Here is a 23,413-nt window from a genome sequence, read left to right on the forward strand (position 1 = left end):
CGAGGCTGTTGGTCGGCATTGGACGAATGATCGAGATCCTCGGAGATAAAGGAATCGGAGCGCGGTATCGGAAGCGCACAGAGTAAAAAGACCTTGGGACTACTATGCATTGGATATAAAGGCAGACTATGCTCACGTACTCGTGGTGGCGGATGGAATTTTCGAGGGCGAAAATTTCTGTTAGGGGGGTAGAATGTAAAACCCAGTCAAACCGTAATTAATTAAATAATAAATTAAATAGGAGCGAATATGGTTAGAAAATTTAGCAATCGGAATTTGATAATTTAAATATGATATTTGGACTCAGTGAATTTTTTTGAGTCGGAAAACATAGTTTTCTGAATAAAAATGTGCACTGAATTTTTCAGATACAGGTCCAGGTGCTCAGAAGTGAACTGTGGTTCATCTGAGAGACGGCGAAGATCTTTATATTCTCTACTTTATATTTTGCTTAGAATCTCTCCACCTTTATTTTTGAAAAGCCTATGTTATGTATTGAACTCTTTTAAACTTGCCTATAGAGGCTCTTATGTTTCTTTTGGGAGAGATTAGGAGATACTGTTGTCAACTACTCTCATACTGTACCCTAGCCGGCCTAAACTTCGCGGGTCGCGATTAGTGGCTATTTACTTATGTTATATATCTATATATTGTCCTTCTCTTATTCTCCTTTATGGCTTTATCTGTAAATCTCTTTCGACTTCACACTTTATCTTTTAGTTGTCGATGCGTGAGTGATACGACTTCGCGATTTTATTTTTATTCTTTCCAGGCTTCTCGATTAATACTCCTTTCAATTTTATTTGTAATTATGTATTAAAGAAAATCCACCAGAGAGTCGTACCACCGTAATATCATTGACTTATGACTTGAGCATAAGGATTTGAATATTAGGGTGTTACAAATTACATAAATTTAATCGTTTAAATACTAAACAGATGACTAGTAAGGGTAAAACTGTCTATTTAGTGATAAAATCCACTTCTGGGGCCCACTTGGTGAGTGTTTGGGCTGAGTTTTGATGAGATCCACGTGCTATGAGGTCTCTTGGGCATGGAACACCAGCTAGGGGGTCCTCTTTGGGCGTTTGCACATTAGTATCTGCTCTTTGGACGCTGGACGCCTGGAAGGGGGCAGGAAGCTGGCGTTGGATGCCAGTTTTGGGCCTTATAATCCAAAGCAAAGTATGGACTATTATATATTGCTGGAAAGCTCTGGAAGTCAGATTTCCATAGCCATTGAGAGCGCTCCATTTGAACTGCTGTAGCTCCAGAAAAGCTCTTCCGAATGTAGGCAGGTCATATCAGGACAGCATCTGCAGTGCTTTCTCTGTCTCTGAATCAGACTTCTGCTCCAGCTCCTCAAGTTTAGCCAGAAAATACCTGAAATTGTCCCAAAAACATAAAAACTCATATTAGAATCCAAAAATGTGAATTTAACACTAAAAACTATAAAAACTTAATAAAAACTAAATAAAAACTACTAAAAACTATATAAAAATGATGCCAAAAAGCGTATAAAATATCTGCTCATCATCGAGTTTGCAGTTGAGTTGGTGCCTGGAGCAGGTCTAATCTCGAGTGCTCCATATAGGATGTCACCTTTGGAGATGGCCGATCTTAAGGCTCAGCTGGAAAACTTAATGGGTAAACATTTCATTCGGCTGAGTGTTTCTCCGTGGGGAGCACCAGTGCTACTGGTAAAGAAAAAGGAAGGGAGTATGCGTCTGTGTGTTGATTATCGGCATTTGAATAAAGTTACCGTGAAGAATAAATATCCGTTACCGAGGATCGACGATCTAATGGACCAACTACAAGGAGCCAGAGTGTTTTCCAAGATTGACTTGCAATTTGGGTATCATCAGATAAGGGTTAGAGACGAGGACATTCTGAAGACTGCTTTCAGAACGCGATACGGTCACTATGAATATACGGTGATGTCTTTCGGATTAACTAATTCTCTGGTAGTGTTTATGGAATATATGAACCGAATCTTCCGTCCGTTCTTAGATAAATTCATTGTCATCTTTATTGATGACATCCTCATTTATTCCAAAACCGAAGCAGAACATGCAGATCACTTGCGAATTGTGTTACGAATCTTGAAGGAGAGAAAATTGTACGCCAAGTTATCTAAATGCGCGTTTTGCAAGAGTAAGGTGAAGTTTCTTAGTCATGTGGTAAGTCAACAGGGGATTTCTGTGGATCCTGCTAAAGTTGAGGCGGTAATGAATTGGGGGCGACCAGCTTCTGTGACAGAGATTAGGAGTTTTTTAGGTTTGGCGGGTTATTATCGGAGGTTTATTAAAGGATTTTCACAACTCGCTTTACCTTTAACTAAGCTGACTAGAAAAGATACACCATTTGTTTGGACTCCTGAATGCGAGGAAAGCTTTCAAGTGTTGAAGCAGAGGTTGACCACTGCACCTGTGTTAGTGCTGCCCGAACTGAATGAACCGTTTGAGGTGTACTGTGACGCATCACTATAGGGTCTGGGGTGTGTACTGATGCAGCACCGTAATGTCTTAGCATACGCCTCACGATAGTTAAGGCCGCATGAGATGAATTATCCGACTCATGACTTAGAACTTGTTGCCGTTGTGTTTTCTATGAAGATTTGGAGACATTACCTCTATAGTGTCAAGTTTCAAGTTTTCTCAGATCACAAAAGCTTGAAGTACCCCTTTGAGCAAAAGGAATTGAATATGCTTCAGAGGAGGTGAATGGAGCTTCTGAAAGACTATGACTTCGAGTTGAATTACAACCCTGGAAAATCGAATGTTGTGGCAAACGCTTTGAGCCGGAAGTCCCTATGTGCTGATTGGATGATGTTGCGAGAGGAAGAGTTGCTAAAAGCATTCGAAGGTCTGAAATTGGGAGTTATAGAGGAGTTTGGGACTCTGTGTTTGAGTCAGTTGTAAATTTCAAGTGATTTTAAAGCTGCACTTTTAAAGGCTCATCAAGACTATAAAGAATTACAGAAAGTATTGCCGGCAATTGAGCAAGAAAAGCAGTGGAGAGCGTTAGAGGACAAGGATGGATTATGGAGGTTTAAGAGCCGAATTATTGTGCCAGACGTTGGAAACTTACGGCAGGATATCTTGAAGGAGGCACACAAAAGTGGGTTCTCTATCCATCCGGGAAGCACTAAGATGTATCAAAATTTGAAAACGATGTTCTGGTAGTCAGGGATGAAGAATGATATGGCGTTGCACGTTTTCAAGTGCTTAACTTATCAGAAAGTCAAGATTGAGCATTAGAAACCATCAGGAACCCTTCAACCCTTAGAGATTTCGCAATGGAACTGAGAGAGCATTGCAATGGACTTCGTGTTGGGTTTATCAAGGACTCGAGCTGGTTTTGACATCATTTGGGTGATTGTGGATCGACTGACAAAGTCGGCTCACTTTCTCCCCATTCGAATGAATTGTATATTGGAGGAGCTAGCACGTTTATACATTAAGGAAATTGTGAGGTTGCATGGCGTGCCTTCCACCATTATATCTGACAGAGATCCTCATTTCACCTCAAGGTTCTAGGGAGCCTTTCAGTGAGCATTTGGGACACAGTTGATTTTAAGCACTGCATATCACCCTCAAACAGATGGTCAGTCAAAGAGAACAATCCAAACCTTGGAGGATATGCTGAGAGCTTGTGTTTTGGACTAGCTGACGAGCTGGGATCAATATATGCCACTATGGAGTTTGCATATAACAATAGCTACCATGCGAGCATCGGGATGGCTCCGTATGAGGCTCTGTATGGAAGGAAGTGCCAATCTCAGCTATGCTGGTATGAAGCTGGAGAGAAAATCTTGTTAGGGTCTGAGATGATAGTTGAGACCACTAAACAGATAAAGAAAATACAAAGCTGAATGCTTGTCACTCAGAGCCGTTAGAAGAGCTATGTCGATCAAAGGTGGAAGCCATCAGAATTTGAAGAAGGAGAGCATGTGTTTCTGAAGGCTACTCTAACAACCGGAGTGAGAAGAGCAATCAAGACCAAGAAGTTAAATCCCCGTTACATCGGACCATTTGAAATTTTGAAGAGGATTGGGCCGGTGGCTTATAGGATCGCTTTACCGCCTCACCTTTCGAACCTGCACGATGTGTTTCACGTGTCACAGCTTCATAAATATACTCCTGATGCAAGTCACGTCCTGGAGCCGGAATCGGTTCAAGTACGAAAAGATTTGACACTTCTAGTAATCCCGGTTAGGATTGATGACACCAGCATTAAACGTTTGCATGGGAAAGAAGTATCATTGGTGAAAGTAGCTTGGAGTTGGGCTGGTATTGAAGACCATACTTAGGAGCTCTAATCGGATATGCGGAAAGTCTACCCACACCTCTTTTCAGGTAACTAAATCTGAATTTTGAGGGCAAAATTCTTAATTAGGTGGGTAGGATGTAAATCCCGTGAAATTAGCGAATAATTAACCAATAAATTAAATTTTAATAAAGGAAATTAAAAGTATAAATTTTATAGTAAATTAAGATAGAGCTAATTAAAATAATAATTTTGACACTAATTTCTTTCACCACCACCAACAACAGTCTCTTTCATAGTCAACAACAAAAACAACATTCAAATTTTTTGAAAAAAAGGAGAAGAAAAAAAATAAAACTAAAGCATAGGCATAGATGGAGGGGAGAGAGAGAAAGATAAAGAGAGAGGAGGAGGAGGAGGTGGTGATAGATTGGGATTGTGGGACTGAGGTTGGTGGAGAAGAGGCAGAGGTCCATGTCCCCTTCTAGCCTCGTCATCACTCTCGTGAAGTCCACACCAAGAGCGCTCCTCTATTGAATCTCTTCTCAAATCTGTACGCAGTCTTGGGATAGGTGCCATCGGAGGTAGTAGCATTAAGGGTAACATACGAAGGCCATCTTGTATGGAGGGCTCTTCATCGCCAGTGTGGAAGAAAGAGTAGGTGCGAGTACGACGGTGGAGGGCAAAGGCAGCTCTGCGACTCATACAACTTGTTCTTTCAATTAGAAGATAGTTTGTAAACCCCGTGAAATTAGCGAATAATTAACCAATAAATTAAAATTTAATAAAGAAAATTAGAAGTATAAATTTTATAGTAAATTAAGATAGAGCTAATTAAAATAAGAATTTTGACATTAATTTCAAAGAATTTAGCCCAAGATTGGGCCAAATGGGCTGAACCGGTCGAACCGGGCCCAAAATAGGCCCAAGGCCCAACCCAATCAGCCCATATACTTAATGAAGAATTAACTCTTCTTCCTCCATTCAGCAAGTCATGCTGAAGCTCAACACAAGAGGGGGGACGAACATAACAAATTCATAAACCCTTGATTTTCATTCAAATTCACATAGTTTCTCGCTCCGAGCTCCGATCGCCACACCGTTTGCGGCTACGCATCCGAGGCATCAAGCTCTACATAGCCCAGTACGTAGATTGGTATGGAACTTCTATTTTCATTCTCATCCTCTCTTTTCCCCAAATTTTTGAGAATTATATAGAGTGGTGTTGAGATTTTGGTTCTTTGATATTATAGGATCCGATTAGCTTGAGGAAAATATTCAGTCTTGCTTATATGGTGCTTGGGTAAGGTGAGAATTCTAGAATCCTAGCCAATTCCTTAATTGAGTATGTTAGGTATTGAATTTTGGGTATGTATGTGTGATATATGTGAATTAGGTTTGTGTATATGTAAATTGGAGCTTGAGTGTCTACATTGGAGGCTTGGTGGAGTTTGGGTGTCATTGCTTTGGAGATTTTGGACCTTTGGGGCTGTGTTTGGTGCCTTGGTGGTGTCTCGGGTTATACGTGGAAATCGGCCAATGTATGGTTTAGGTTTCTCGTATCTAATATATAATGTCTTGTGAAAACTTAGGCTAGATGACCATAGGATAAGTTGGAACACATGAGCATGTTGAGTGCTTAGTGCTTTTGATGATATTGTTGTTATTGATTGAGTTTTTGCTGGATGATTATTGTTTATGATGGTGTTAGGTTGTTAGGTGAGGAGTTGATGATGGTGATATGAATAGATAGGAATAAATGGTAGTATATTGATAATTTTGTTGATATTATTGGGAAATTTATGCATATGGTTGTACATGGTAACATATGATAGATGTGGTGTTGTAATTGGTGTTGGGGTGATGAATATATGTATAGAAGGTTGGGTTTGAGTCTAGTTTTTAATGAAATTTAAGGTTTGAGGTTTTGTGCAAAATTGATTTTTAGCCGAATTTCGGCGAGCCATAACTTGGCTTCTGGACCCTCAAATTGTTTCAAACTTATTTCATATGAAAATTGGGTCCGTGAAGTTTATTCCGTTCGAAGAACGGATGAAAGATGTTTTAAATTGAGAAAGTTATGCACGTCGGAAGTTCGATGTGTAAAACTGAAATTCTGTAGACTTAGCCATTTCTGGTAAAACTGTAGTGTATGCGTACGCATACCCGTCATTTGCGGAGAGTCATTTTTGTCCAGCGTACATGTGTACACGGACAAGGCTATGCGTACGTGAAATGGGCTAAACTGCACGCCCACGCGTACGCATGGCCCACGCATATGCGTGGCTCCTATTTCAGCAAATACGGATTTTGTGTTTTAAAGATTAATTCTAAACCTCTAAACCTCTATTTACATTCATTTAGCCCTAGATCTTCATAGTATGCCTAGTAATGAGATGAAGTTAGAAAAATGATGGCAACTTAGGGGAAGTAAGGTTAAAAGGTGATGAATTATGTATGAAAAGTGTAAAGAAGCGAAGTATATATGCTGCCATGACTATGATGAATGATTGTACAATAAAATGAACATTTATATGACTTATGCATTCAATTTATCTGAGATACGAGTTTTCTTGGGTAAAGTATCGTGGCTTGCCACCACATGTTCCAGGTTGAGACTTGATACTCTGTTGACCCTAGGTGGTAAGGGTGACCGGGCACGTATAAATTCCCGGGAAGGATACCTCAAAGAGAAAAATTTTATATGAGAACAAGCTATGCATAGACTCTTGGGGATGCATGACGAGGGACAGTCCAGGGTTTAGCAGCCGGACTTGTCAGGTTGGCTTGATAACCGACATATGAGACTCATCAGCCATAGGACAGGCATGCATCATGTGCATATTGTTTGAATTGCTTTCTTGTGCATTAATTGGGAATGTCTAATTGATTATAATATGCTAATTGTTATACCTGCTATCTGTATTACTTGTTTTCTACTTGTGTTTGCCACTGTCTACTTGTCTGTTTGTGCAAATTCATCGGAGATGGAAGAACGGAAGAAAGGTGGAGAGATTTAGTGTTCTAGTTAAGTTTTAGTTAGGTTCAGGAATCCTTAGAAGACCACCCATTTATGGTTTTTGTTTTAGCCCTTTAAGCTTTATAATTTGAGTGTCGGCATTCTAGGATTGCCTCTGCCATTCCTAAGACCTTATATCTTATGTACGTGGCACCTTTATCATGCTGAGAACCCCCCGGTTTTCATTCCATATGAATATTTTGTGTTTTCAGATGTAGGTCGAGAGGCACCTTGCTAGGCGTCTGTAGTTCTGCAGTGAAGTGGTTATTTTGGGACTTTATTTTGATGTATATTTTATATATGGTCATATGTATATAACTCTCCGAACAACTTATTTTATTTTGTACCTCTTAAAGGTTTATGGAGAACTAGGATTTTATATATGTATTTTGGACCTTGGGTTATGTATATATGTATGTAAATATTCTCCGACCAGCCTTAGCTTCACAGGCTGAGTTAGGAGCTTGTTATTTTGTATTCTTGGCCCTCTGTTCTTACTTTCTATATATACATGTTTGTGAACTTTAGCTTTCTTCGTACACAAGTAATCCTTAATATTGAGTGTTGCGCTTTTAATTTTATGATTTTGTTTTCCCTATTCTTTAAGGCTCCTAGTATACCACCTTCTTTCGACTATTATACGTATATATGTTTTATATTAGAGATCATCATACCACACCACCTTTGTTTTACAACTTAAGCGTAAAGCTCTGTGTGGTAAGGTGTTACATGGTTCATTTACTTCTGACTTCTGGGCAGCGTTCGTGACTCCAGATCTTCAACTGTAAGCATTATTGTTAAAGAAGAATAAATAGGAGATGACGATGAGGACAAAAATGCTGGAAAAGAGAGAGAAGACATAAGGGATAATGATGGAGCTTTTTTCTTAGGATAATAGTGAATGGGAAGAAACTCTGCCTATGCTACACTTGCGGTACATAGCCGATCCCAAGCCCAGATAAAGGAGAAAAGTTGTGTTAGGCTTTCGACAACCAACATAAAAACTTGGTCGAATATTCATGACATAGATCAAAGACGTTATTGTGCTAAAGCTAGGTCATTTTCCGGAAGCAACGTGCTGTTTAGCTCGCGTATAGTGTCAAATGACCAAGAACCATCACATTAGTGTCCTGGTGTAGTGTTAAATGAGCAAGAGTTTCCACATTATCGTGAACAGATGAGGATAAATAAGCTAGTTCACAAAGAAAAAGGTAAAGCTAAAGGTCGGAGCGACAGAAGGTTGAGATTTAGGACATTGAACATAGGCACTCTAACAGAAAATTCATGGAGGTGGTGGATACCATGACAAGGAGGAAGATTAACATCATGTGCCTACAAGAAACAAAATGGATCGGCACGAAGGCTAGGGAGTTGAAACTTTGGTATACAGAAAATGTGAAGAATAGGAATGGAGTAGGTATTATCGTGGATAAGCAATGGAAGAAGGACGTAGTGGATGTCAAGAGGGTGAATGATCGGATCATCTCTATCAAACTTGCGGTGGAAGGAGGTATTTTTCATGTGATCAGTGCCTATGCACCACAAGTGGGTTCAAACGAGTAATACAAAATAAGGTTTTGGGAGGATGTAGAAAGTTTAGTCCAAGATATACCTTCGGGAGATAAGATTTTCTTTGGAGGAGATTTAAATGGCCATGTTGAAAGAGAAGTGACTGAGTATGGAAGTATTCACGGAGGCCACGATTTTGGAGTGGTCAATACTGAAAGTAAAACTATTTTGGACTTTTCTTCAACCTTTGACCTTCTTATTGCAAATACATATTTTAGAAAGAGAGATGAACATCTTATAACCTATAAAAGTGGCATGACAAGCACTCAAATCGACTTCTTGTTAGGAAAGTCGACCGAAAATTTTGCATTAGTGGTAAAATTATTCTGGAAGAGAGTTTAACAACACAACATAGGATGCTCGTCATGGATTTTTGCGTTGAGCAAAAGTTGAGGAAAAGACAACATACAAAGAACGCAAGGACGAGGTTGTGGTAGATGAAAGGTGAAAAACAAAGAAGCTTTCTAAGACAGGTAGGAAAATAGGCAAAGTGGAAAAGAGATGGAAGCGCGGGGGAGATGTGAAGGAAGATGTAGAAGTTATTAAAAGAATAGAAAAAGAAAGTTTTGGTGAATCTAGAGGGATAGGACTAAGAGACAAGGAGTCTTGGTGGTGGAATGCAAGTGTACAAGAAAAGATAAAGGCAAAAAGAGAGTGCTTTAAAGAGTGGTCTTTGTGCCCTAATGCAAATAATTAAGAAAAATATAAGGCGGCTAAGAAAGAGACAAAAGTGGCTGTAAGTGAAGTAAGAACAAGAGCATATGAGAGTCTCTACCAGTCTTTAGGCACGAAAGAAGGAGAAAAATGTATATATAGAATCACAAAGAGCCATGAAGGAAAAACGAGAGACTTGGATCAGGTTAAGTGCATAAAAGATAAAGACGGAGAGGTTTTGGCTCAAGATGAGAAGATCAATGAAAAGTGGAAAAGCTACTTCTACGATTTATTTAATGAAGGACGGAAGAAGATCAAAATTTCGACTACTATCGAAGGATTCGAGATTTCGAGGTAAAAGAGGCTCTAAAGCGGATGAAAAATGGCATGGCAATAGGACCCAATAATATTCCGATTGATGTTTGGAAGGGCCTTGTAGAGAAAGGCGTTAGTTAGTTAACTAGGCTTTTTAATAAGATTTTAACGTCAAAGAAGATGCCAGATGAGTGAAGAAAGAGCACTTTAGTACCTATCTACAAGGAAAAGGGGGATATATACAGAGTTACGAAAACTATAGAGGGATCAAGCTCATGAGCCATACCATGAAGTTATGGAAAAGGATAATAGAACATAGGCTGAGACAAGAGACACAAGTAACAGAGAACCAATTTGGTTTTATGCCAGACAGATCCATATTGAAGCTATATACATGTTAAGAAGGATGATGGAGATGTATCGTAATAATAAAAAGGATCTACATATGGTATTTATTGATTTGGAAAAATCGTACAATAAGGTGCCAAGGAAGGTCTTATGGAAGGTTTTGGAAAGAAAGAGAGTAAGGATCGCATATATTTGTGCAATTAAAGACATGTATGATGGGACTACAACTAGTGTGAAAACTCAAGGTGGTGTGATAGAGAAATTTCCTATTGGTATAGGATTACACCAGGGATCATCCTTAAGTCTATACATTTTCACATTAGTCTTAGAAGTACTTACAGAGCATGTCCAAGAGCCTGTGCCATGGTACATACTTTTTGCCAATGATATCATCCTTATGGGAGAGTAAAGACAAGACCTAAATAAGAAGTTGGATTTATAGAGAGAAACTCTAGAAGTGTATGGTCTGCGTATAAGCCATAGCAATACGGAATATATGGAATGTAAGTTCAGTTGTCGAAGGAAAAATCCTAATGCAAAGGTGAAGATTAGAGAAAATATTTTAAGAAAAGTTAAAAGTTTTAAGTATCTTAGGTGCATCATACAGGATAATGGAGAGATTGAACAGAATGTAAATCATAGGATCCAAGCAGGTTGGTCAAAATGGCAGAGTGCGTCTAGTTTTATAAGTGACAAAAAAGTGCATTTAAAACTTAAAGGTAAATTCTATCGCACTGCTATCAGACTGGCTATGCTTTATAGTATAGAGTGTTGGGTGGCCAAAGAGGAGCACGAACATAAATTAAGTGTGACAGAGATGAAGATGTTGAGATGGATGAGTGGTCATATGCGATTGGATATAATAAGGAACGAAGATATAAGAGAGAGAGTTGGAATAGCACCTATTGTGAAAAGGATGGTAGAATCGTCTCTCAAATGGTTTGGACATGTAAAAAGAAGACCGACAGAGTACCCAATCAGGAGGGTAGATGAGATAGAAGATGGACAAGGGGCGAAAGCCAGAGGAAGACCTAGGAAGACCATCCATGAAGTGGTCAAACAAGATCTACATATAAACGATCTCTTTATAGACATGATACATGATAGAGCTCAATAGCGTTGTTTGATCCATGTAGCTAACCGCTTCCACCTAATAGGACAAGACTTTGTTGTTATTTGTTTGTCGTTGTTGTAATAGTGAATGAGAAGAAGAAAATGGACATTTTTATCCAAAAAATAAGGAAGAATGATCTTAAAATAAAATTCGACATTAGAAATTATTTTAAATACGAAAAAATTTTAAAGATGATTTTAATTTTTAATCAAAATAATAAAAACTAAATCGTACTTCACTCTTATATTTATGGAGATTTTTGCGGTAGGAATTTAGAATGATATTCATTCATATATAACATATCTAAATATCTAATTATCCAAGTATATAATAAAAGATCGGTAACACCCTACCATACAGAGTCTTATGCTTAAGTCATAATTCAGAGATGGCAAGGTATTACGACCTCTAAAACCAAAATTTAGTACATTTAGTAGTATGAATAATTGATTATAACTAGGAGCCTTTATAGAAAAAGGGATAAACAAAAACCGTAACTCGAAAGCGCAACACTCCGATCGATAATGTAACGAACAGGGATAAGCTAACGCGAGATCATATATATAAAGAGTGTCAAAAACAGGAATATCAAGACTCAAAATCTGGCTGCGAAGATAACCGGTCCGAGCTTAGCAATATATACATATAATAAAATAAGGAAAACCCCAAGGAAAACCCAAAGGGACACAAATACAGAAACCCATTCTCCAAAACCTCCTATAAGAGGAGTCATCAAAGTTTGTATTATTTAATGGAGATAAAAGTATCTAAACAAGATATATAACCCAAAACAGAGTCCCGAGAACAAAGATCTTCGCTAATCCAGAAGTCTCCAGCATGCCTCAACGAGAAGCCTCGCGTCCTGCATCTGAAAACCACAAAATCCGCATGGGTGAGAACCAGAGGTCCCCAGCACGGTAACAGCTTCCACATATATAATACATAATAATAGAGGAAAGCCGAAGGCAATCCTAGAACTTCCTCCAGATAATATCAAAGCTTATAAACAAACTAAATCGTAAGTGGCAACTGACTAAAGATTCTTCAGTCTAACTAATACTTCCCTTTCTAATTCTTTCAGACCTCCCAACCACCACCAGGAGTATAATATAGCAAACTCAGTTATATCAGACAAGAAATTTACAAATAGGAACAGATAAGGCATTTAGACAATTAGCAAGTAATATGCAGTCAAATAGGCAATCTTAAACAATTCATGTAGTATACTTATGATGCATGCCTGTCCCTAGTGGCTGATGATATCATCTGTCGGTTATAGAGCCAACCCGACAAGTCCTGGTAGCTAACCATTGGACTGTCCCTCTGTCGCGCATCCCCAACTCGAGTTATACTCATCATAAACTTGATCATAATCATGATCCATATCTATCACCCTCACTGGTGAATATTTACGGGGGCGAGCTCATCCGGACCTTTCATAGTGCCCGGCCACACTTACGACATAGGGTCAAAAGAGCTTCGAGTCTCAACCTGGAGCACGTGGTGGCTAGCCACTGCTTCCTCCCAGGGAACCCTCATCTCCGATGGTGGAAGTGCAAACATTCACAATTCATTCAACAGCATATATGCATTTATACTTAGCCATAATCATGGCTCTGCCGTAACACGGCAATAATCTAGCCATCCGGCTTACGATTAAATCCATAACCAGCCAATTCATGAACAATTATGGCCCTTCGGCCCATGGCGCAACAAGCACTTCCACCGCCATTCTCCGCATCTCACATAATCATCTTTGATCCTCATTGATCATTCATTTTTCCCTTGCTTCACTCGCAAGTTACCACATTCACTAGCCCTTTTCTTCATGCTAGGCATATCATAATGAGTTAAGATATAAGTGGTGAGATCGGAGACTTAGAAGTATGAAATTTGGCTTTTAAAACTCAAAAATCAACTTTGGGATGAAAACAGGGCCACGCGTACGCGCACTCCACGCGCACGCGCGGATGGCCAAAAACTCATCGACGCACAAGCGTTATACGCGCGAACGCGCGGGTCGAAAAATATCCAAACGGCGCGCAAGCGTCAGCCACGCGTACGCGTGGGTGCTCTTGCGCCCAGGCACAAAACTGGCACAATACTGGCACAACTCTCTGGAAAATAGCTGGGCATATGGCGCAGCGTATCGACGCGCCCGCGCACACCACGCGCACGCGTGGATGGTGCTTCCTGGAAGAATGGCGCACACGCGCCAAGTGCGCCTACGCGCGGAGGGTTATTCTGCTAAAAATTTTCTAAGTTAAAAGCTGCAGAATTCACAGATTCAACCCCAATCTTCCGACGGTCATAACTCTCTCATTTTAAATCATTTTTCACCCGTTCTTCGAACGGCATGGACATCCCGGATCCAATTTCATTTCTAAATAGATTTGGCACAAATCAGAGATCCGTAGTCCAGGTTATGTCCCGTCAAAGTATGCCCAAAAACCACATTTTCATACAAAACCACAAAGTGCCATTTTCAAAACAAGCCACTTTCAACTCTTTTCAAAATCAATCAAAACATGCCAATTTCAACCATTTTCTTTTAAATCATTCAAAATGTACCAAAATCAACAACAAGCTATCCTCAACTCACACATTGACACTTTACCAAAATTTCCAAAACCACATCCAACCGTTTTAACACTTCTCAATCAAATGGCTAAAGGACAAACACAATATCATGTCATACATCCTTCCTCATCCCAATTTCCAATAATTCCATTTCTAATCAACCATCATTATACATAATCATCATCATACTCACCATCAACATGGTACCACCCATCAATTCAACCTCAATCATCCATCAAGCGTATATCACAACATGCATTTCTCATATATCACACAATCAAGGCATCAATATTCATAATCACATATATGATCACATCATATATCTCAACCAATCAACAACATCATCAATTCAATGCCTAACTTAGGGCCTCTAGCCTAAGTATTTCCTACCACATTACATATTAGATACGGGAAATCGAAACCATACCTTAGCCGATTTTCCACGCTCAACCGGAACACTTCCAAACCACTTGTCCACAAGCACTCAAGGTATCAACACCTCCAAGAACAGATTTTATCACACAAAACCCTCTTCCAAGCTTTCCAAAAATCACAAATCAAGCTCCAATATTCACATATACACAACCTAAGCCACAATCATCATATCCATACACAACATCTCAATACCCAAACATCATAGAACAACAATTTACACTAGGGTTGAGAATCTTACCACACCCAAGGTCCAAGGAGATAAGATTAACCTTCTCCTTCAAGAGAGTTGGGTCCTATAACATCAAAGAGCCCAAAATCTCAACATTTTTGCTCATGAAACTCGAAATCAAGGCTGGAAATTCGAAGAGCAAAACGTGGCTTACCTCAAGATTGATTGTATGGGTTTTGTAGAGCTCTCCGCGGTGAACGCATGGCCGCAAACGGTGCGGCAATCGGAGCTCTAGATCAAAAGTTATGGTGGTTTGAAGATCAAGTGAGAGATAGAACTTGAGAGAGTGTTCTTCCCTCCATGGCCTCCATTTCAGCGTGTTTAGTGTCTCAAATGAGGAGAGAGAGTGCTGAAAACTAGGGTTTTGGTTTAGTTTAGTTGGGCCAAGGGCCCACTTTGGGTCCGGTTGGCCCGGTTTGGCCCATTCGGTCCAATCTTGGTCCGTTTTCTATAAAATTGGTACCGAAATTCTCGTCTCAATCTCCTCTATCATATTAAGCCATAAAAATAACATTTTTGGCTTTCTAGAATAAATTCTCATTTATGGGTTAATTAGTCGTTAATTAACCGGGTCTTACATTCTACCCACCTAATTGGGAATTTTGCCCACAAAATTCAAATTCAAATTCAATTACCTGAGAATAAGTGCGGATAATCCGTTCGCATCTCCGACTCAAGTTCCCAAGTGTGATCCTCAACACCACCTCGACTCCAAGCCACTTTGACCAATGAAACTTCTTTTCCACGCAACCGTTTGATACTAGTATCATCAATTCTGACTGGAGCCACTGGAAGCGTCAAATCTTCCCTTAACTGAACCGATTCAGGTTCTAACACATGGCTAGCATCAGGAGTGTACTTCCGAAGCTGCAACATGTGAAACACATCGTGCAGGTTCGAAAGATGAGGTGGTAGAGCCACCCGATACGCCACCGGCCCAATCCTCTCCAGGATCTGAAATGGACCAATGTATCGAGGATTCAACTTCTTTGCTTTAATCGCCCTACCTACTCCTGTGGTTGGAGTAACCTTCAGGAAAACATGATCTCCTTCCTCAAATTCCAAGGGCTTCTGCCTTTGATCAGCGTAACTTTTCTGGCGACTCTGCGCCGTAAGCATCCTATCTCGGATTTTCTTAACTTGTTCAGTGGTCTCAGCTATCATTTCCGGCCCCAACAAGTCCTTATCTCCAGCTTCATACCAACATAGCAGAGATTGACATTTCCTCCCATACAATGCCTCATACGGAGCCATTCCGATGCTCGCATGGTAACTATTATTGTATGCAAACTCCACTAACGGCATATACTGATCCCAACTCGCCGGTTGGTCCAAAACACAAGCTCTCAACATATCCTCTAGGGTTTGGATCGTCCTCTCGAATTGACCATCTGTTTGAGGATGGTACGCTGTACTCAAGCTTAATCGGGTTCCAAAAGCTTTCTGAAATGCACCCCAGAACCTCGAAGTGAAACGAGGATCTCTATCAGAGATTATAGTAGCAGGTACACCATGGAGTCTCACAATCTCCTTTATGTATAACCGTGCTAGCTCCTCAAGGGTGTAAGTCATCCGAATGGGAAAAAAGTGAGCTGACTTCGTCAGTCGGTCCATAATCACCCAGATAGCATCAAAACCAGTCTTAGTCCTTGGCAATCCCGACACAAAGTCCATTGCAATACTTTCCCATTTCCATTGCGGAACCTCTAAAGGTTGCAACATCCCGGAAGGTCTTTGATGTTCAATCTTTACCTTTTGACAAGTTAAGCACTTTGAAACATATTCCGCCACATCATTCTTCATACCCGGCCACCAAAACATCGCCTTTAAATCATGGTACATCTTAGTACTTCCCGGGTGAATGGAGAATCCGCTTTTGTGTGCCTCCTTTAAGATATCTTGCCTCAAAGTACCAACATCCAGCACAATGATCCTACCCTTGAATCTCCATAACCCATCTTTTTCTTCCGACACTCTCCACTGTTTTCCTTGTTCGATAGCCGGTAACACCTTCCATAACGCTTCATCATTTTCATGAGCCTTTAGGAGTTCGGACTTAAAGTCACTCGAGATTTCTAATCGGCTCAAACACAAGGTTCCGGATACTTCTCGAACACCAATTTTTAGACTCTCGAATCCCTTGAGCAACTTCTCCTCTTGAAGCATCATCCAAGCCGCATATAACGACTTCCGACTTAACGCATCAGCCACTACATTTGCCTTTCCCGGATGGTAATTCAACTCAAAGTCGTAGTCTTTCAATAATTCCATCCATCTCCTTTGCCTCATATTAAGCTCTTTCTGATCAAAGAGATATTTCAAGCTCTTGTGATCGGAGAAGACTTGGAACTTAACCCCATAGAGATAATGCCTCCATACCTTCAAGGCAAACACAACCGCAGCGAGTTCCAAATCGTGCGTAGGGTAACTAACTTCGTGAGGTCTCAACTGTCGTGAGGCATACGCCACCACATTATGATGCTGCATCAGCACGCATCCTAGACCCTTTAGTGAGGCATTACAGTACACCTCAAATGGTTCGTTCGGCTCAGGTAACACCAACACAGGTGCAGTGGTCAACTTTTTCTTCAATGCCTGAAAGCTCTCCTCGCACTCAGGAGTCCAAACAAACGGGGTATCTTTGCGGGTTAACTTTGTCAACGGCAAGGCTAATTGCGAAAAGCCCTTGATGAACCTTCGGTAATAGCCAGCTAGACCCAGAAAACTCCTTATCTCAGTTACTGTGGTTGGTTGCTTCCAATTCATCACAGCTTCTACCTTGGTTGGATCTACGGCTATTCCCTTCTTACTCACCACGTGACCCAAAAACTTCACCTCACTCTTCCAAAACTCACACTTAGACAGTTTCGCATAGAGTTTCTTCTCCTTTAGAATTTGCAACACGGTTCTCAAGTGTTCCGCATGCTCTTCTTCAGTCTTGGAGTAAATTAGTATGTCATCAATGAAGACAACAACGAATTTATCCAGAAACGGACGGAACACTCTATTCATGTAATCCATAAACACTGCAGGAGCGTTCGTCAACCCAAAAGACATTACAGTATACTCGTAATGACCATAACGAGTCCTGAAAGAGGTCTTAGGGATATCCTCACCCCTCACCCTTATCTGGTGATAACCGGATCGCAAATCGATCTTAGAGAAAACCCCAGCTCCTTGTAACTGATCCATGAGATCATCAATCCTCGGCAACGGGTACTTATTCTTTATGGTGACCTTGTTCAGCTGCCTGTAATCCACACAGAGTCGCATACTTCCATCTTTCTTCTTTACTAGTAACACTGGAGCACCCCATAGGGAAATACTTGGTCGGATAAAGTTCTTACCCAACAATTCCTCTAACTGAGACTTTAGCTCGGCCATCTCTAACGGTGACATCCTATAAGGAGCACTTGAGATTGGTCCCGTCCCAGGCACCAATTCAATAGCAAACTCGACCTCTCGGTTAGGTGGAAATTCCTCAATATCATCGGGAAACACTTCCGGAAACTCACACACTACCGGAATCTGATCCAACCTTTGATCATCACCCGAAACACCAGCAGTTAACAACAGGATACCCTGACATTTGAATCCAGAACAGTTCACCATCATCGAATTCAAGTAATAATTATTCACCACGACCGGCCCTTCTGTATCTTCCGGCATAAAGTACACCGACTTTGTAGAACAATCAAGCAGGACATGGTTCTCGGATAACCACTCCAATCCCAGGATAAGGTCAAGACCGATCATCGATAAGCAGATTAAATTATGGACAAAATCACGCTGCTTGAACCTAAACGAAACTTTCGGGCATCCTAGCCTAGTTACCATGGCTTCATGGGTAGCATTATACACTTTTAAGTCATAACCTAAGGTTACGATCTTCAATCCTAACTCATGGGCTTTCTCAAATGCAATGAATGAATGCGATGCTCCCGAATCAAATAAAGCATTTAAAATTTGACCAGCCATTTCACAGTTACCTCAAATGAGTGTCTCGGATCCCTCTGCACCCACAGCTGAGGTGGTGAACACCCGACCAGTCTGTTGTGCTTTCCCAGCACCTTGCTTTTGCTTCTCCAGACAACTTGTGGCTTTATGCCCCGCCTTTCCACAATTGTAGCACAAACCCCATCCGGCCTTGCATGGTGCTCCCGGATGGTGACTTCCACACCTAGTACAAGCTTGATCATTCTGAGGCTGTTTTCCAAACCTTTTCCCTTGGGAGTAGTTGTTGTTGGGCCTCCTAAAAGAACCTCCCCTCTTGAAGGGCAGACCTCTAGGTGCAAAGCTCTTCCCTCGGTTCTATGGAAATGATCCTTTGTGACTTCCTTTCTCAGTGGCTGCCCTCTTCGCACACTCTTCAGCAACCCTACACTTGTTCACCAACTCGGAGAAAGTCCTAATCTTCATTGGCCCCACTGAACTAAAAATATCGCTCCGGAGTCCTCCCTCGTACTTAACACATTTTCATTCCTCATATTCCACCGGAGTCCCTTGACACATATGAGAGAATCTGAACAGCTCCTCAAACTTGTCAGTATACTCAGATACGGACATAGTACCCTGCTTCAGCTGCAACAATTCAAGCTCCTTGGTTGTCCTGGAAGAAGTCAGAAAGTACTTCTTATAGAACTCCTCTTGGAAGACATCCCAGGTGATATAATCATCACCCTGCTGCAGGAGGCGTCGGATACCCTGCCACCAATGCGACGCTTCACCAGTGAGCAAATAGGTAGCGAACTCTACACGCTGCCCTTCAGGTACCACCTGCGCTTGCAGTGCTCGTTCCATAGCCTGAAACCATGTATCGACCTCAGTCGGACTAGTAGTTCCCTTGAACTTCGGGGGATTAACCTTCAAAAAGTTCGCCAGTGTCATCGGGCCCTGAACTCCACCTCCGTCATTACCATGGTTGTTCATCTGTTGACCAAGAGCCTCAGCAGTGGCTTGCATAGCAGCAACCATGTTCTCCAACGCAGTCATAAAATTCACTGGGTCATTAGGGTTAATCCCTGGCGCACGAGCATTTGTATGACCTCTTCCACAGCCTCTACCGCGTCCACGAGGCGCCATCTGGTTCCTATACACACCAAACAATCGATATTAAGTTGATCAGTCTCAATATCGAAAGTCTAGTGCTTCAAAGTCCCAAATGCATGCTCATGTACGTTTATGCCAATTATATCAAGCAGATATACTAACAGCACATGACACATATACAGAGAATGCACAGAAGCATAGTCAGTCCATTCCTCAGGCTCTACAGGAACGAACTGCTCTGATACCATAATGTAACACCCTACCATACAGAGTCTTATGCTTAAGTCATAATTCAGAGATGGCAAGGTATTACGACCTCTAAAACCAAAATTTAGTACGTTTAGTAGTATGAATAATTGATTATAACTAGGAGCCTTTATAGAAAAAGGGATAAACAAAAACCGTAACTCGAAAGCGCAACACTCCGATCGATAACGTAACGAACAGGGATAAGCTAACGCGAGATCATATATATAAAGAGTGTCAAAAACAGGAATATCAAGACTCAAAATCCGGCTGCGAAGATAACCGGTCCAAGCTTAGCAATATATACATATAATAAAATAAGGAAAACCCCAAGGAAAACCCAAAGGGACACAAATACAGAAACCCATTCTCCAAAACCTCCTATAAGAGGAGTCATCACAGTTTGTATTATGTAATGGAGATAAAAGTATCTAAACAAGATATATAACCCAAAACAGAGTCCCGAGAACAAAGATCTTCGCTAATCTAGAAGTCTCCAGCATGCCTCAACGAGAAGCCTCGCGTCCTGCATCTGAAAACCACAAAATCCGCATGGATGAGAACCAGAGGTCCCTAGCACGGTAACAACTTCCACATATATAATACATAATAATAGAGGAAAGCCGAAGGCAATCCTAGAACTTCCTCCAGATAATATCAAAGCTTATAAACAAACTAAACCGTAAGTGGCAACTGACTAAAGATTCTTCAGTCTAACTAATACTTCCCTTTCCAATTCTTTCAGACCTCCCAACCACCAGCAGGAGTATAATATAGCAAACACAGTTATATCAGACAAGAAATTTACAAATAGGAACAGATAAGGTATTTAGACAATTAGCAAGTAATATGCAGTCAAATAGGCAATCTCAAATAATTCATGTAGTATGCTTATGATGCATGCCTGTCCCTAGTGGCTGATGATATCATCTGTCGATTATAGAGCCAACTCGACAAGTCCTGGTAGCTAACCATTGGACTGTTCCTCTATCGCGCATCCCCAACTCGAGTTATACTCATCATAAACTTGATCATAATCATGATCCATATCCATCACCCTCACTGGTGAATATTTACGGGGGCGAGCTCATCCGGGCCTTTCACAGTACCCGGCCACACTTACGACATAGGGTCAAAAGAGCTTCGAGTCTCAACCTGGAGCACGTGGTGGCTAGCCACTGCTTCCTCCCAGGGAAACCCTCATCTCCGATGGTGGAAGTGCAAACATTCACAATTCATTCAACAGCATATATGCATTTATACTTAGCCATAATCATGGCTCCGCCGTAACACGGCAATAATCTAGCCATCCGGCTTACGGTTAAATCCATAACCAGCCAATTCATTAACAATTACGGCCCTTCGGCCCATGGCGCAACAAGCACTTCCACCGCCATTCTCCGCATCTCACATAATCATCTTTGATCCTCACTGATCATTCATTTTTCCCTTGCTTCACTCGCAAGTTACCACATTCACTAGCCCTTTTCTTCATGCTAGGCATATCATAATGATTTAAGATATAAGTGGTGAGATCGGAGACTTAGAAGTATGAAATTTGGCTTTTAAAACTCAAAAATCAACTTTGGGATGAAAACAGGGCCACGCGTACGCGCACTCCACACGCACGCGCGGATGGCCAAAAACTTATCAACGCGCAAGCGTCATACGCGCGAACGCGCGGGTTGAAAAATATCCAAACGGCGCGCAAGCGTCAGCCACGCGTATGCGTGGGTGCTCTTGCGCCCAGGCACAAAACTGGCACAATTCTGGCACAACTCTCTGGAAAATAGCTGGGCATATGGCGCAGCGCATCGACGCGCCCGCGCACACCACGCGCACGCGTGGATGGTGCTTCCTGGAAGAATGGCGCGCACGCGCCAAGTGCGCCTATGCGCGGAGGGTTATTTTGCTAAAAATTTTCTAAGTTAAAAGCTGCAAAATTCACAGATTCAACCTCCAATCTTCCGACGGTCATAACTCTCTCATTTTAAATCATTTTTCACCCGTTCTTCGAACGGCATGGACATCCCGGATCCAATTTCATTTCTAAATAGATTTGGCACAAATCAGAGATCCGTAATTCAGGTTATGTCCCATCAAAGTATGCCCAAAAACCATGTTTTCATACAAAACCACAAAGTGCCATTTTCAAAACAAGCCACTTTCAACTCTTTTCAAAATCAATCAAAACATGCCAATTTCAACCCTTTTCTTTGAAATCATTCAAAATGTACCAAAATCAACAACAAGCCATCCTCAACTCACACATTGACACTTTACCAAAATTTCCAAAACCACATCCAACCATTTTAACACTTCTCAATCAAATGGCTAAAGGACAAATACAATATCATGTCATACATCCTTCCTCATCCCAATTTCCAATAATTCCATTTCTAATCAACCATCATTATACATAATCATCATCATACTTACCATCAACATGGTACCACCCATCAATTCAACCTCAATCATCCATCAAGCATATATCACAACATGCATTTCTCATATATCACACAATCAAGGCATCAATATTCATAATCACATATATGATCACATCATATATCTCAACCAATCAACAACATCATCAATTCAATGCCTAACTTAGGGCCTCTAGCCTAAGTATTTCCTACCACATTACATATTAGATACGGGAAATCGAAACCATACCTTAGCCGATTTCCCACGCTCAACCGGAGCACTTCCAAACCACTTGTCCACAAGCACTCAAGGTATCAACACCTCCAAGAACAGATTTTATCACACAAAACCCTCTTCCAAGCTTTCCAAAAATCACAAATCAAGCTCCAATATTCACATATACACAACCTAAGCCACAATCATCATATCCATACACAACATCTCAATATCCAAACATCATAGAACAATAATTTACACTAGGGTTGAGAATCTTACCACACCCAAGGTCCAAGGAGACAAGATTAACCTTCTCCTTCAAGAGAGTTGGGTCCTATAACATCAAAGAGCCCAAAATCTCAACATTTTTGCTCATGAAACTCGAAATCAAGGCTGAAAATTCGAAGAGCAAAACGTGGCTTACCTCAAGATTGATTGTATGGGTTTTGTAGAGCTCTCCGCGGTGAACACGTGGCCACAAACGGTGCGGCAATCGGAGCTCTAGATCAAAAGTTATGGTGGTTTGAAGATCAAGTGAGAGATAAAACTTGAGAGAGTGTTCTTCCCTCCATGGCCTCCATTTCAGCGTGTTTAGTGTCTCAAATGAGGAGAGAGAGTGCTGAAAACTAGGGTTTTGGTTTAGTTTAGTTGGGCTAAGGGCCCACTTTGGGTCCGGTTGTCCCGGTTTGGTCCGTTCGGTCTAATCTTGGTCCGTTTTCTATAAAATTGGTACCGAAATTCTCGTCTCAATCTCCTCTATCATATTAAGCCATAAAAATAACATTTTTGGCTTTCTAGAATAAATTCTCATTTATGGATTAATTAGCCGTTAATTAACCGGGTCTTACAAGAGCAGTCCATCTTTTCTTCTTTAATAGCACAACTATGAGAGCATAAAGTTTTGCCAAGTGCCCAAGCGACATACTTTTTAGGAGGTCATGATATTT

At 41.0% G+C, this 23,413-nt stretch overlaps 1 pseudogene; it reads left to right on the forward strand.

The window, feature by feature from the left end:
• The first annotated feature begins 8,188 nt into the window (after positions 1-8,188).
• LOC107611613 (uncharacterized) lies at positions 8,189-11,290 on the forward strand (annotated as a pseudogene).
• The last annotated feature ends 12,123 nt before the right edge of the window (positions 11,291-23,413 follow it).

The sequence above is a fragment of the Arachis ipaensis genome, chromosome B8, assembly GCF_059453495.1.
Source record: "Arachis ipaensis isolate K30076 ecotype BB chromosome B8, ASM5945349v1, whole genome shotgun sequence".
Taxonomy (NCBI): domain Eukaryota; kingdom Viridiplantae; phylum Streptophyta; class Magnoliopsida; order Fabales; family Fabaceae; genus Arachis; species Arachis ipaensis.